Raw genomic sequence first — 11,293 nt, 5'->3', positions numbered from 1 at the left:
CGTAAACAGCTAAACTAAATATTCACAATAGAAAAGGATATAATTTTAGTGACGTTTCTTTTTAACTTCACTCTCCTAGAGTATAAAGTGCAGCATTAAAAAGAGGCTGCTTGGCAGTTTGCACTCAACATCTGCCCACCCTTCAATGCTTGAGGAATTTCACCATGCAAAGGTATAAGTGACTGCACTCTAAGCCAATCTAGGACAGCATGGAAATGAATGGATAAGCTGCTCTTTTAAGCAGGGGGTGTTAAAAAAATAACACAAGTAGTGCATGCCCCCTGACCTACAGGCAACGCATATAACCAAACCAGAGAATTTGTTATTGCGTTCAGAAACAGCTGGACGGAACGCAACAGAATGGAACAAAATACCGGGGTCTTGAGTTTTTATGATGTCTTCAGTTTTATGGTGCAAAATGCTTTGCAAAGGCTAAAGGCTTTTTTTCAGGACGCATATACACATAGATCAACAATTAAAAAATAGTGCACACGGAACGCAAGAATGTCTTCTGTGTGAACGGCCACCACAAAATGTATTGCTGTGGATTGTAGGCCATTGAAACGCTTATGGTCAATGAAGTGGAATTAAAATAAATGTATGTTATTTATACATGTAAATGATATGTCTCAAAAATATTATATTAATATAAGCACTTGTCTATTCAATGGTTTACTCAACTGCCACAAAAATGCCTATGAATTACCTTTATTTAGGGGCTTTTCTCAGCAAAAATAGATTAATGTGATTTATTTGATTAATTAGTCTACATATCACATAATTCATTCAATTAAATTGTTTGATCAGTTGACAACCCTTGTTCTCAGTCTTCGTTCCCAGGCTTTTTGCCTTTGAGCTCTTGTGGATGCTCATTTTTTGCTCTCTTGGATGTGTCTAGATCTTTTCTGGTTTGTCCATTGTCTAAGTCTTAAGTTTAAGTAGTTAAGCTTTGCCTTTAGTCCCTCAGTAACTAAAGTTACACATCACCCTGAGCCCGTAACCCGACACAACGTGCATTATCTCTGTTTTGCTTTCACACGTTGGAAGCTCTTTTGGGGAAAATTCCAACTGAAGCTCTTGTGGTAAAGCCCATAAATAAACAGTCACAATCTAGATGCAACATAAACATTCTTTCCTTTGAGCCACTCGAGTAAGACTGCTTGGTTTCTGTCCGCCAACGAGTGGAAGACAGATAAGTGTCAATAGAAAGCCACCTGTTCAAGTCAAGCAATGTCCTTTTAAGACAAGTTAGTTCACTTGGTAATGCCCTTGTGTAGCTATGTATATTCAATAGGTATACAAGTATAGCTCGATGAAGAACTTCTCGACTGTGTAGGAAGTCATATGGGATATCAAAGTGTCCACTGGTTGCGTCCTTCAGAATCTAAGTAGATACAGTTGGTAATCCAGTTGTAGTTTGCCTACTATATCATGAATACGTGAGTTTTCAGACATCCTACTCGTTTGAAATATTGCTTTTTTGCATACTGTGCATTAGGGAAGTACGCATATTTCTGCGCAGGGCTACTATCTATTTGAATGGAGAAAGATCTAAATTTCCAAATCAGTTTTTCAATATTGCATTTCAATAGTATATTTTAAAACATCAATAAAATCTGAAAACTTTTGTCATAAATGTTACTTCTATTGCGCAAATCATGCAAAAAAAAAAAAAAAAACTATATTTTTCAGGGGCCGTTCACATCAAACAGGTTTTAACGCAAAAACATCTGCATTGTTTTTTGATTGTTTTATATGTAAAAATTTGCTAGATGAACATATTTGACCCTTGCTCTGCACCTCATTATTTTTCCAGGATCAAGGGCACTGCGTTTTTTTAGATGGTGTGTCAAGTTAAAAGAAGTTCTATTTTTAGAAACGTGTCAGAGACTATTTCGCAGAGACGGGCCACTTCTACTAAAATTAATGGGAGAAACTGGAACAGACAACGGATGTAGAAAGGAAGTCCCGCCTTACAGGTAAAAGAGCCAATCACCTTTTAGATACAGACATTACCTGCCAATCAACTCGAGAGCGTGCATGCGCATTAGCTAGACAAGCCTGGAAAATTTAGTTTTGTAACGTAATCTGAGGTAAAGAAGCACAATTTATGATTCCAGTGGTGTCAGATTTTAATGCCAATTGGAAACATGTTCTTTGATCGTAATCTTGACCAACCATTTTTGAGAATTCGGTCTCTCTCCAAACAAGAAGATAAGAGCTGCATTTTCATGACTGGAAATAGCTTCCTGGGAGCATTCCAAAGATGGCTGCCAGTGGACTGACTTATTTTTTTATTTTATTTTTATTCTTATTCTAAAAGGTTATTGGTTCTTTTAAATGAAAGGCAGGATTTTTACTACATTTACTTCAGCCGCTAGTGGTCTTTCTCGTCCTCCTTATACTGTCTAGTTAAGTCACTATGTTCTGTTTTCGCAAGTTTCTATTTATTTGCTCTTAAAGTAATATTCTGGGTTCATTGCAAGTTTGCATGCATTTGTAGCATGATGTTGATTGAAATTTAGGTTAAAAGTGAGGCACTTACAATGATGAATGGGGCCAATTTTTGGAGGGTTTAAAGACAGGAATGTGACACTTATAATTTTATAAAAGCACATATTAATTATTCTGTTAAAACCTGTATATTATTCGAGCTGTAAAGTTGTTTAAATCATCGTTTTCATAGACATTTTAGGATTTACGGCGATCGTGGCAATGAAGTTGTAAAATTGGATATAACTTTACACAGAAAAGGTTAGTAAAGTGATTTTATCACACTAAAATCATGTTAACACACATATTGTTTATGTCTTGTGGCTATATTTTAAAACAGTGAGTATTCTTATGTTTACAGAGTGGCCCCATTCACTTCCATTGTAGGTGCTTTACTGTAAGCCAGATTTTTGCTTTTTTTAAAGAAAAGGAGGGATGAGTCTAAATAGATTTTCATGGTAATCAACATAATATCACAAATGCTGTCGATTGAGCTTAACTGAAAGAGTTAGTTCACCTAAAATTGAAACTTCTGTCATCATTTACTCACCGTTATGTTGTTCCGAAACCCTATGACTTTCTTATTTCTGTGGAGCACAAAAGGACCATTAATTCTGCTTGACATATCTTTTTGTGTTCCCTGAAGAAAGTCATACAGTTTGGAACAACATGAGGGTGAGTAAATGATGACATAATTTGCATTTTTGTGTAAACTATCCCTTAAATTGTTTTAGAATATGTGTGCATATATTTAAACAATTTGCTGTACTGCACAACATCTTTAAAAATGCTTTACAGTTGTGCTCAAAAGTTTGCATACCCTTGGAGAATTGGTAATATATGTACCATTTTTAAAGAAAACATAAGTGAGCAGGCAAAACACATTTATTTTATTTCTTATGGGATTCATATTCAACTGTAGGTTATAACAGAATGGCACAATCATAAAACAAACATGGCAACAATGAAAAAAATGAAATGACCCCTGTTCAAAAGTCTGCATACCCTTAGTTCTTAATACTGTGTATTGCCCCCTTTAGCATCAATGACAGCGTGCAGTCTTTTGTAATAGTTGTCTATGAGGCCCCAAATTCTTGCAGGTGGTATAGCTGCCCATTCGTCTTGGCAAAATGCCTCCAGGTCATGCAAAGTCTTTGGTCGTCTTGCATGAACCGCACGTTTGAGATCTTTCCAGAGTGGCTCGATGATATTAAGGTCAGGAGACTGTGATGGCCACTCCAGAACCTTCACCTTTTTCTGCTGTAACCACTGGAGGGTCAACTTGGCCTTGTGCTTTGGGTCATTGCCGTGCTTAAAAGTCCAAGAGCGTCCCATGCGCAGCTTTCGTGCAGAAGAATGCAAATTGTCTGCCAGTATTTTCTGATAAAATGCTGCATTCATCTTGCCTTCAATTTTCACAAGATTCCCCGTGCCTTTAGAGCTCACACACCCCCAAAACATCAATGAGCCACCAACATGCTTCACAGTGGGGATGGTATTATTTTCACTATAGGCCTTGTTGACCCCTCTCCAAACATAGCGCTTATGGTTGTGACCATAAAGCTCTATTTTGGTGTCGTCACTCCAAATTACATTGTGCCAGAAGTTGTGAGGCATGTCAAGGTGTTGTCATTTTTGGCATTGGCACAGTAAAGGCTTCTTTCTGGCAACTCGACTATGCAGCTCATTTTTGTTCAAGTATCGTCGTATTGTGCTCCTTGAAACAACCACACCGTCTTTTTCCAGAGCAGCCTGTATTTCTCCTGAGGTTACCTTTGTTTTTTTTTATTTGCATCCCTAATTCTTCTGGCATTTGTGGCTGAAATCTTTCTTGGTCTACCTGACCTTGGCTTGGTATCAAGAGATTCCCGAATTTTCCACTTATAATAAGTGATTGAACAGTACTGACTGACATTTTCAAGACTTTGGATATCTTTTTATATCCTTTTCCATCTTTATAAAGTTCCATTACCTTGTTACGCAGGTCTTTTGACGGTTCTTTTATCAGTATCTAGCCTGCTCAGTGCATCCACGTGAGAGCTAACAAACTCATTGACTATTTATACACAGACACTAATTGCAATTTAAAAAGCCACAGGTGTGGGAAATTAACCTTTAATTGCCATTTAAACCTGTGTGTGTCACCTTGTGTGTCTGTAACAAGGCCAAGCATTCAAGGGTATGTCAACTTTTGATCAGGGCCATTTGGATGATTTCTGTTATCATTATGATTTAAAAAGAAGCGAAACAACTATGTGATGATAAATGGCTTCATATGATCACAATCCTTAAATAAAAGACAGTTTTTTTGCATGATCAGTCATATTTTCAAAATCAATGCCAAAATGTCACAATTTCTGCCAGAGTATGCAAACTTTTGAACACAACTGTATAAATCAGCATGACTTGATCTCTTCTCTTATTCTCTGCTCTTTATCTTCCATGGGTTCCTCTCTCGATGTGCTGGACCTCCTCCTTCATCCAGTTTGTAAGTACATAATTTACCCATACCTCTTCTTTAAAAGATGCAGTGAATATGTGTGCCATACCTCTCTTTGTGTCCCATACTAGTGGTCACAAAGGTGGTATTTGGTTAGTGAGAGTGAAGGGTTCCCCACCAGGCTGAGACAGGAACCTGAGGAACAAGGGTAAGAGACGTCACATCCTGTTGACTATCGTCCATCACACCAAACCTCCATGAGACCTGTCGGTCTGTCAGTCAAACGTGTTTGCCAGCCAATCCATCTCAAAGGTGTGACAGGCAAAACAATAAAGCGGCTGATAGAGGAACCAGACTTCATCTATCACAATCTGTCCAATGGGCAGGACTAGAAACACCTTCAGGAGACAAGACCCTCCCTTTATTACAGAACAGATAACAAACTGAAGAATGCTCAATAGCAATATGTATATGGGTAGTTGACATGAAATTTGAAGCAGATTAATCAGTGTCCTTGCAGTGGGACATGCTATATTTTATCTATTTTTATTTATTTTTTTAATTTTACAGTTATAAATGGAATCCACTAAATGGAATATTTGCACTTTTATAAATCCATTTGTCACACCATAGGACCATTTCTAAATGAACTAGTCAAGGCCGAAAGGTATTTTTTTAAAAAGTGAAAAATGTAAAGAAATGGTGACCAGTGTCAGGACTTTCCTTTAAACTATTTTAAGTAAATATGAACCTAAAATCTTGATGCTGAATAAAAAAAGTTCATGGACATGCTATATGTAAACTGCACAAATGGCTATGTTCGGAATACTAGCGTGCTGTTTACTGCATACTCATATACTGTCTATTATTTTTTTTTTAAATAGTATGTGAAAAGGTATGCAGTATGCAGTTATAAACATTCCACACAGTACTATGCTACATTGTTGTCACATGACCTCATTATGTCGCATAAGGGGCCATTCAGACCTAACGCATTCTTGCACTAAAAAGCATTTTAATCCAATTTCGTGTAAAAATGTCATAACACTTGGTAGTTTGAATATTAAAATAAGTTTAAGTAAAATAAATATAACATGAACTCATTACGTTGCATAAGGGGCCGTTCAGACCAAATGCATTCTTGCGCTGAAAAAGCAGACACAGCGCAACGAATAGAGCAGGTGTCTCGATTCACACATTTTTTAAAGTTGAAGTTCTTTTTAACTTGACATGGCATCTAAAAATGCGGCTTTCCTTTGCAAGATGCTGAGACGGTGCAACGGACAAAGATGCCCGTCTAGCGCATAGTTACATATAAAACAACTGAAGAACAGTGCAGATGGAGGCAAAAACACATTCAGCGTGAACAGCCCATAATAATTGTTGGTAACGTCCATTATCATCTCGGGGAAAAAACAACATTTTTAAATTTGTGTAAGATTGTCTTAACTCTTGGTAGTTCAATCAAATGATAAAATAAGACAAAAGTAAATTTAAGTACAATAAAAATTGCATGACCACATTACGTTACATAATGGGCCGTTTAGACCGAACACGTTCTTGTGCTAAAAAAAGCTAGATGGAGCGCAACGAATAAAACAGGTGCCTTGAGGCTTGTTTTTAAAAGTTGTTATTTTTAAGTTGACACAGTGTCTAAAAAACATGGCGTTCCTGAGCAAGATGCTGGAAAACAGCGAGACATGCCGCAACGTTCAAAGATGTTCGTCTAGTGCATGTTTACAAAGAAAAACAATTGAAAAAGAGTGCAGATGAACATAAAACACGTTTCGTGTGAATGGCCCCTAATAATTGTGAGTGACCTCCATCTAATGATCTTGGAAATATTTTTTTTTTTTTTACATTTTTAATTTAATTTAATATAGAAATGTCAGGACAAAGCTGTAATTGTACTGGTTAATATTCTTTTCCCTGCCCACACAGCCTTGATGACATCTGCAGAAAAGAAAAGTTGTTTCAGTTGCAGAGAAAGATTATGAAACCAAAAGTTTTTAGAATCATTTAGAATAACGTTCACTGATGAATCGTGCACAATAACGCGGCATTTACATGGAACATGCTTTTGGGCCCGCCAGTACGTTTTTACAGTTGTTTTTCTATGTAAACGCATGCTAGACAGATGTCTTTGACCATTGTGCCTTGTCTCTGCTTTTTCTGTGTCTCGCACAAGAGCGGCATGTTTTTTAGACGCGTGTCAAGTTCACACCCAATGCATTTTTATGTCTGTCCACGCTGTTTTTCTTTATTTGTTTTCCTATGTAAACGTGCGCTAGTCGGACGTCTTTGACCGTTTTTTTTACTGCCTTGCACAGAAGCACAGCATTTTTTTTTAAGCCGTGTCAAGTTTAAATGAACTTCAACTGTTAGACACCTGCATTTTGTTCTGTTCGTGGTGCTGCATCTTGCTTTTTTAGCGTTGAGTTAATCGGGTCAGTTTTGTTTCCATAGGGTAATTTTGATTGTCACTTTGAAAGAGGTAGTGCATTGGGTGTCTAATGTATGTGAGGGTTTGTGTTGATGTTTTTATGCACATTGCATTGTCCTCCCTCAAACTCCTCCATTCTTTATACTAGAGAGCACTGGACGTTTAGAAGCTCCATCATTTGTGGCTGTATGTGTATCTAGGCTTGTGTGTGGTGTGGTGGCCCCTTCTCCTCTTGACAGGGCTTGTCAGCGGGCTGATGCCTGGGTGGGTCCCCCATCAGAGGGTCATACCAACATCATCAATCTTTAGGTCTGTGACAGGCCTGTGCTCCCCCCGCAGTGGGCACACTGGTTTGTTATTTTGCAATTAGACCGCCATTAGATGGCAGGAAACCGTCCCCTCTGTGCACAGCTGGGGCCCTCGGACAGCCAATGGGAGCCACAGCCTGCTCCACCACGTGGCGTTATGGGGGTGGGGATCTGCCTTGTGTGAGAGAATGACCATGCAGAGTGTAAATGATGTATTTACATCATGTAATCAGATGGGTTGACGATTGCGTACAAGAAGTTGACTGGTTCAAACAAGCTGGTCAAACGACCAGTATGAGGATTTGCAATGACCGTGCAGCCCAGTCAGACAAATGTATAAACTGTAAATCGATTGCAATTGTTCTGTAATTACATCAATTTCAGCAGATGTTTATTATTAATCATACACTGCTTCGGCCAAAAAAAGGTCGAATACTCTAATATTTAGTTGGACTGCATTTAGCTTTGATTACGGCGCTCATTCTTCGTGGCATTGTTTCAACATCCTTATGCAACGTCACAACATTTATTTCCATCCAGAATTGCATAAATGTTTGGCTGAGATCTTGTATTGATAACGGGAGAGTCGAACCACTCCGTAAAGTCTTCTCCAGCACATCCCAAAGACTTTTCAGTGGTGTTAAGGTCAGGACTCTGTGGTGGCAAATTCATGAGTTAAAGTGATTCCTCATGCTCTCTGAACCACTCTTTCACAATTTGAGCCCGATGAATCTTAGCATTGTCATCCTGGAATATCTTTTCTTCCCGTGCCATCAGGGAAGAAAAAAATCCATTGATGGGATAACCTGGTCATTCAGTACATTCAAGTAGTCAGCTGACTTCATTTTATTGCCGCATAATATTGCTGAGCCTAGACCTGACCAACTGAAGCAACCCCAGATCATAACACTTCCTCCAGAGGCTTGTACGGTGGGCACTATGCATGACTGGTGCATTGCTTCATGTGCTTCCCTTCTTACCCTGACACACCCATCATTTTGGAATAGGGTAAATCTAGACTCATCAGTTCACATGACCTTTTCCCATTGCTCCACAGTCCAATCTTTATGCTCCCTAGCTAATTGAAGTCATTTTTTTCTGATTAGCCTCAGTAACAAGTGGCATTCTTATGGCCCCACAGCTGTTTAGTCCCAATCCTGTAAGATCTTGTCGCACTGTGCGTGTGGAAATGGTCTTACTTTCACTATTAAACATAGCAGTGAGTTCTTCTCTCAGTTTTTTATGATGTGACTTCACCAAGCATTATAGTGTTCTCCAATCACAATCATTCAAGATTTTTTTCTGACCACATTTCTTCTGTGAAGCTGAAGGTTCACCACTATCCTTCCAGGTTTTAATAATGCATTGGACAGTTCTTAACCCAATTCAAGTGATTTAGCTGTTTTCTTTGCTTGATGCAGGCCAATAATTTGTCCCTCCCGAAACACAGTACCATCTTTTCCACAACCACAGGATACGTCTTCCAACATGGTTTTTTAATAAATGAGAAGCTACACACGGCATCAGTTAGGGTTAAAAGAATTGTTGCCAGCTGAAACATATTAATCACTGCAATAATGATCAAATCATAGGCTCTTAAGTATCTGCTTATTTAAATCCAAATAATTTAAACTTTTTTAAATTTGGCCAGGCAGTGTATTTTATAGGGATCAGCAATGTTGAGTGCTACATCGACTTAAAGGCTTTTGAATTATTCTAACCATCTTCAGAAAAATGCTTTGTTTTTAAAATATTTACGTTTCAATTTACATATCAAATCTAAACCACTTTTTTAAGAAAACGTAATCTGCTTAATGCCATGTTAATGCTTATAATGTCAATTATAGCATTACTAGCTTTGCCCTTGTGAAAATTAACCATGGCTCTAATTGACTTACCATAATTTAACTATGGCACTTGAAGTTAAAGCACAGAAACATGCCAAACACTTATCACAACATGTTTTCATTATGTTCATTGATAAGGCATCAATAAACAGTGAAGCTTAACAGAAGTTCATGTGCATTCAAATAAAATTGTGATATACAGTATATAAATAACTTTTACATGAAAATGTGTATCAAAGTTAATGACATTTCTATTTTAATTAACATTAAAGGAATATTCTGTGTCCAATACAAGTTAAGCTCAATCAACAGCATTTGTGGCATAATTATTTAGCCAAAATCAAGGTTACAGAGGCACTTACAATGGAAGTGAATGGGGCCAATTTGTGGAGGGTTTAAAGGCAAAATGTGAAGCTTATAATTTTATAAATCACTTACATTAAAACTCATTTTTTTTTTTTTTAGCTGTAAAGTCTCTAAAATTGTAATTTTACGGTAGTTTTAGTGTTTACTATGTTACGTCGTCATGGCAGTGTAGTTGTAAAATTGGATATAACTTTACACAGAAAAGGTTAGTAAGCGATTTTATCACACTTAAATCACGTTAACACACTAATCGTTTACGTCTTGTGGCTATACTTCTGAAACAGTGAGAATTTTAACGTTTACAGATTGGCCCCATTCACTTCCATTGTAAGTGCCTCAATGTAAGCCAGATTTTTTATTTTTTTAAGAAAAAGGAGGGCAAAATACATTTCTGTGGTAACAACATTATGCCACACATTCTGATGATCAAGCTTAACTTGTATTGAACCCGGAATATTAATTAATCATAATGGTCTTATAAACATTATATAGTAGAACTGTCAAAATGAACCCTTTAATGCATACGATTAATTAAAGTTTTTTTGCGATGTGTCCACCCGGAGTCATTACACTGACGGACACACCACAAACACACATACAACAGCGATTCCATGTCAGGGATAAAATGATGGAAAAAGGAGCTCTTAACGCTAAACGTTGTACAAAACAAGTCCAGATGGGACTTGTGATAGAAATCAAGTATTTTTCAGCCTATGTTAGGGGTATTTTAATTACCACAGAAGCACAGAAAATCTTAACTATCACCAAAACGCAGAATGAGACATTTTTTATGCAAGCGTTTTTCATGTGGAGTTCAACGCAACGCTTGACGCTGGTGCTGACTCAAAGCGAAACGTGACTTCACTATTGCTGTAACAAAGTGGATAGCAACAGTCTGCTGGCTGATTAAAATTGTGGAGAATGAAAGTTTAAGAGATTTAATGCCCATTGCAATGAATATGCAACCTATTTTGAGAATAGTTCTTTCAATTAGTCAAACTTACAATTAGACTTTGTGAAATGTTTAATGTTACTTGAATTGGTGATATTTTAGTGCATTTCTATCTTTATACTGTGGGAGGCTTTATTTGGAAAGTTTTAATAAAGCATTGTATTGTTACATAGTGTTTTGTTTTCTTTCCTAAAAGAGGAAATTAATGCATTTTGACAGGAAAATAAGTATTTATAGGGAAATGTCTACACTTTCAAAATCTGCGGTTAACCACGATTAACTACAAAAAATGATGCGATTAATCGAGATTTTAAAAATGTTATCGACTGACAGCACTATTATATAGTGTAAGTGTTAATGTTGTTAATGGAAGTTCTTATAAAGTATTAAACATGTTCATTTATATTTAACCTGTACCAATGTTAAATGGAAATGTTTTATATT

The sequence above is a fragment of the Myxocyprinus asiaticus genome, chromosome 29, assembly GCF_019703515.2.
Source record: "Myxocyprinus asiaticus isolate MX2 ecotype Aquarium Trade chromosome 29, UBuf_Myxa_2, whole genome shotgun sequence".
Taxonomy (NCBI): Eukaryota; Metazoa; Chordata; class Actinopteri; order Cypriniformes; family Catostomidae; genus Myxocyprinus; species Myxocyprinus asiaticus.
This window is presented reverse-complemented; position numbering follows the sequence as displayed.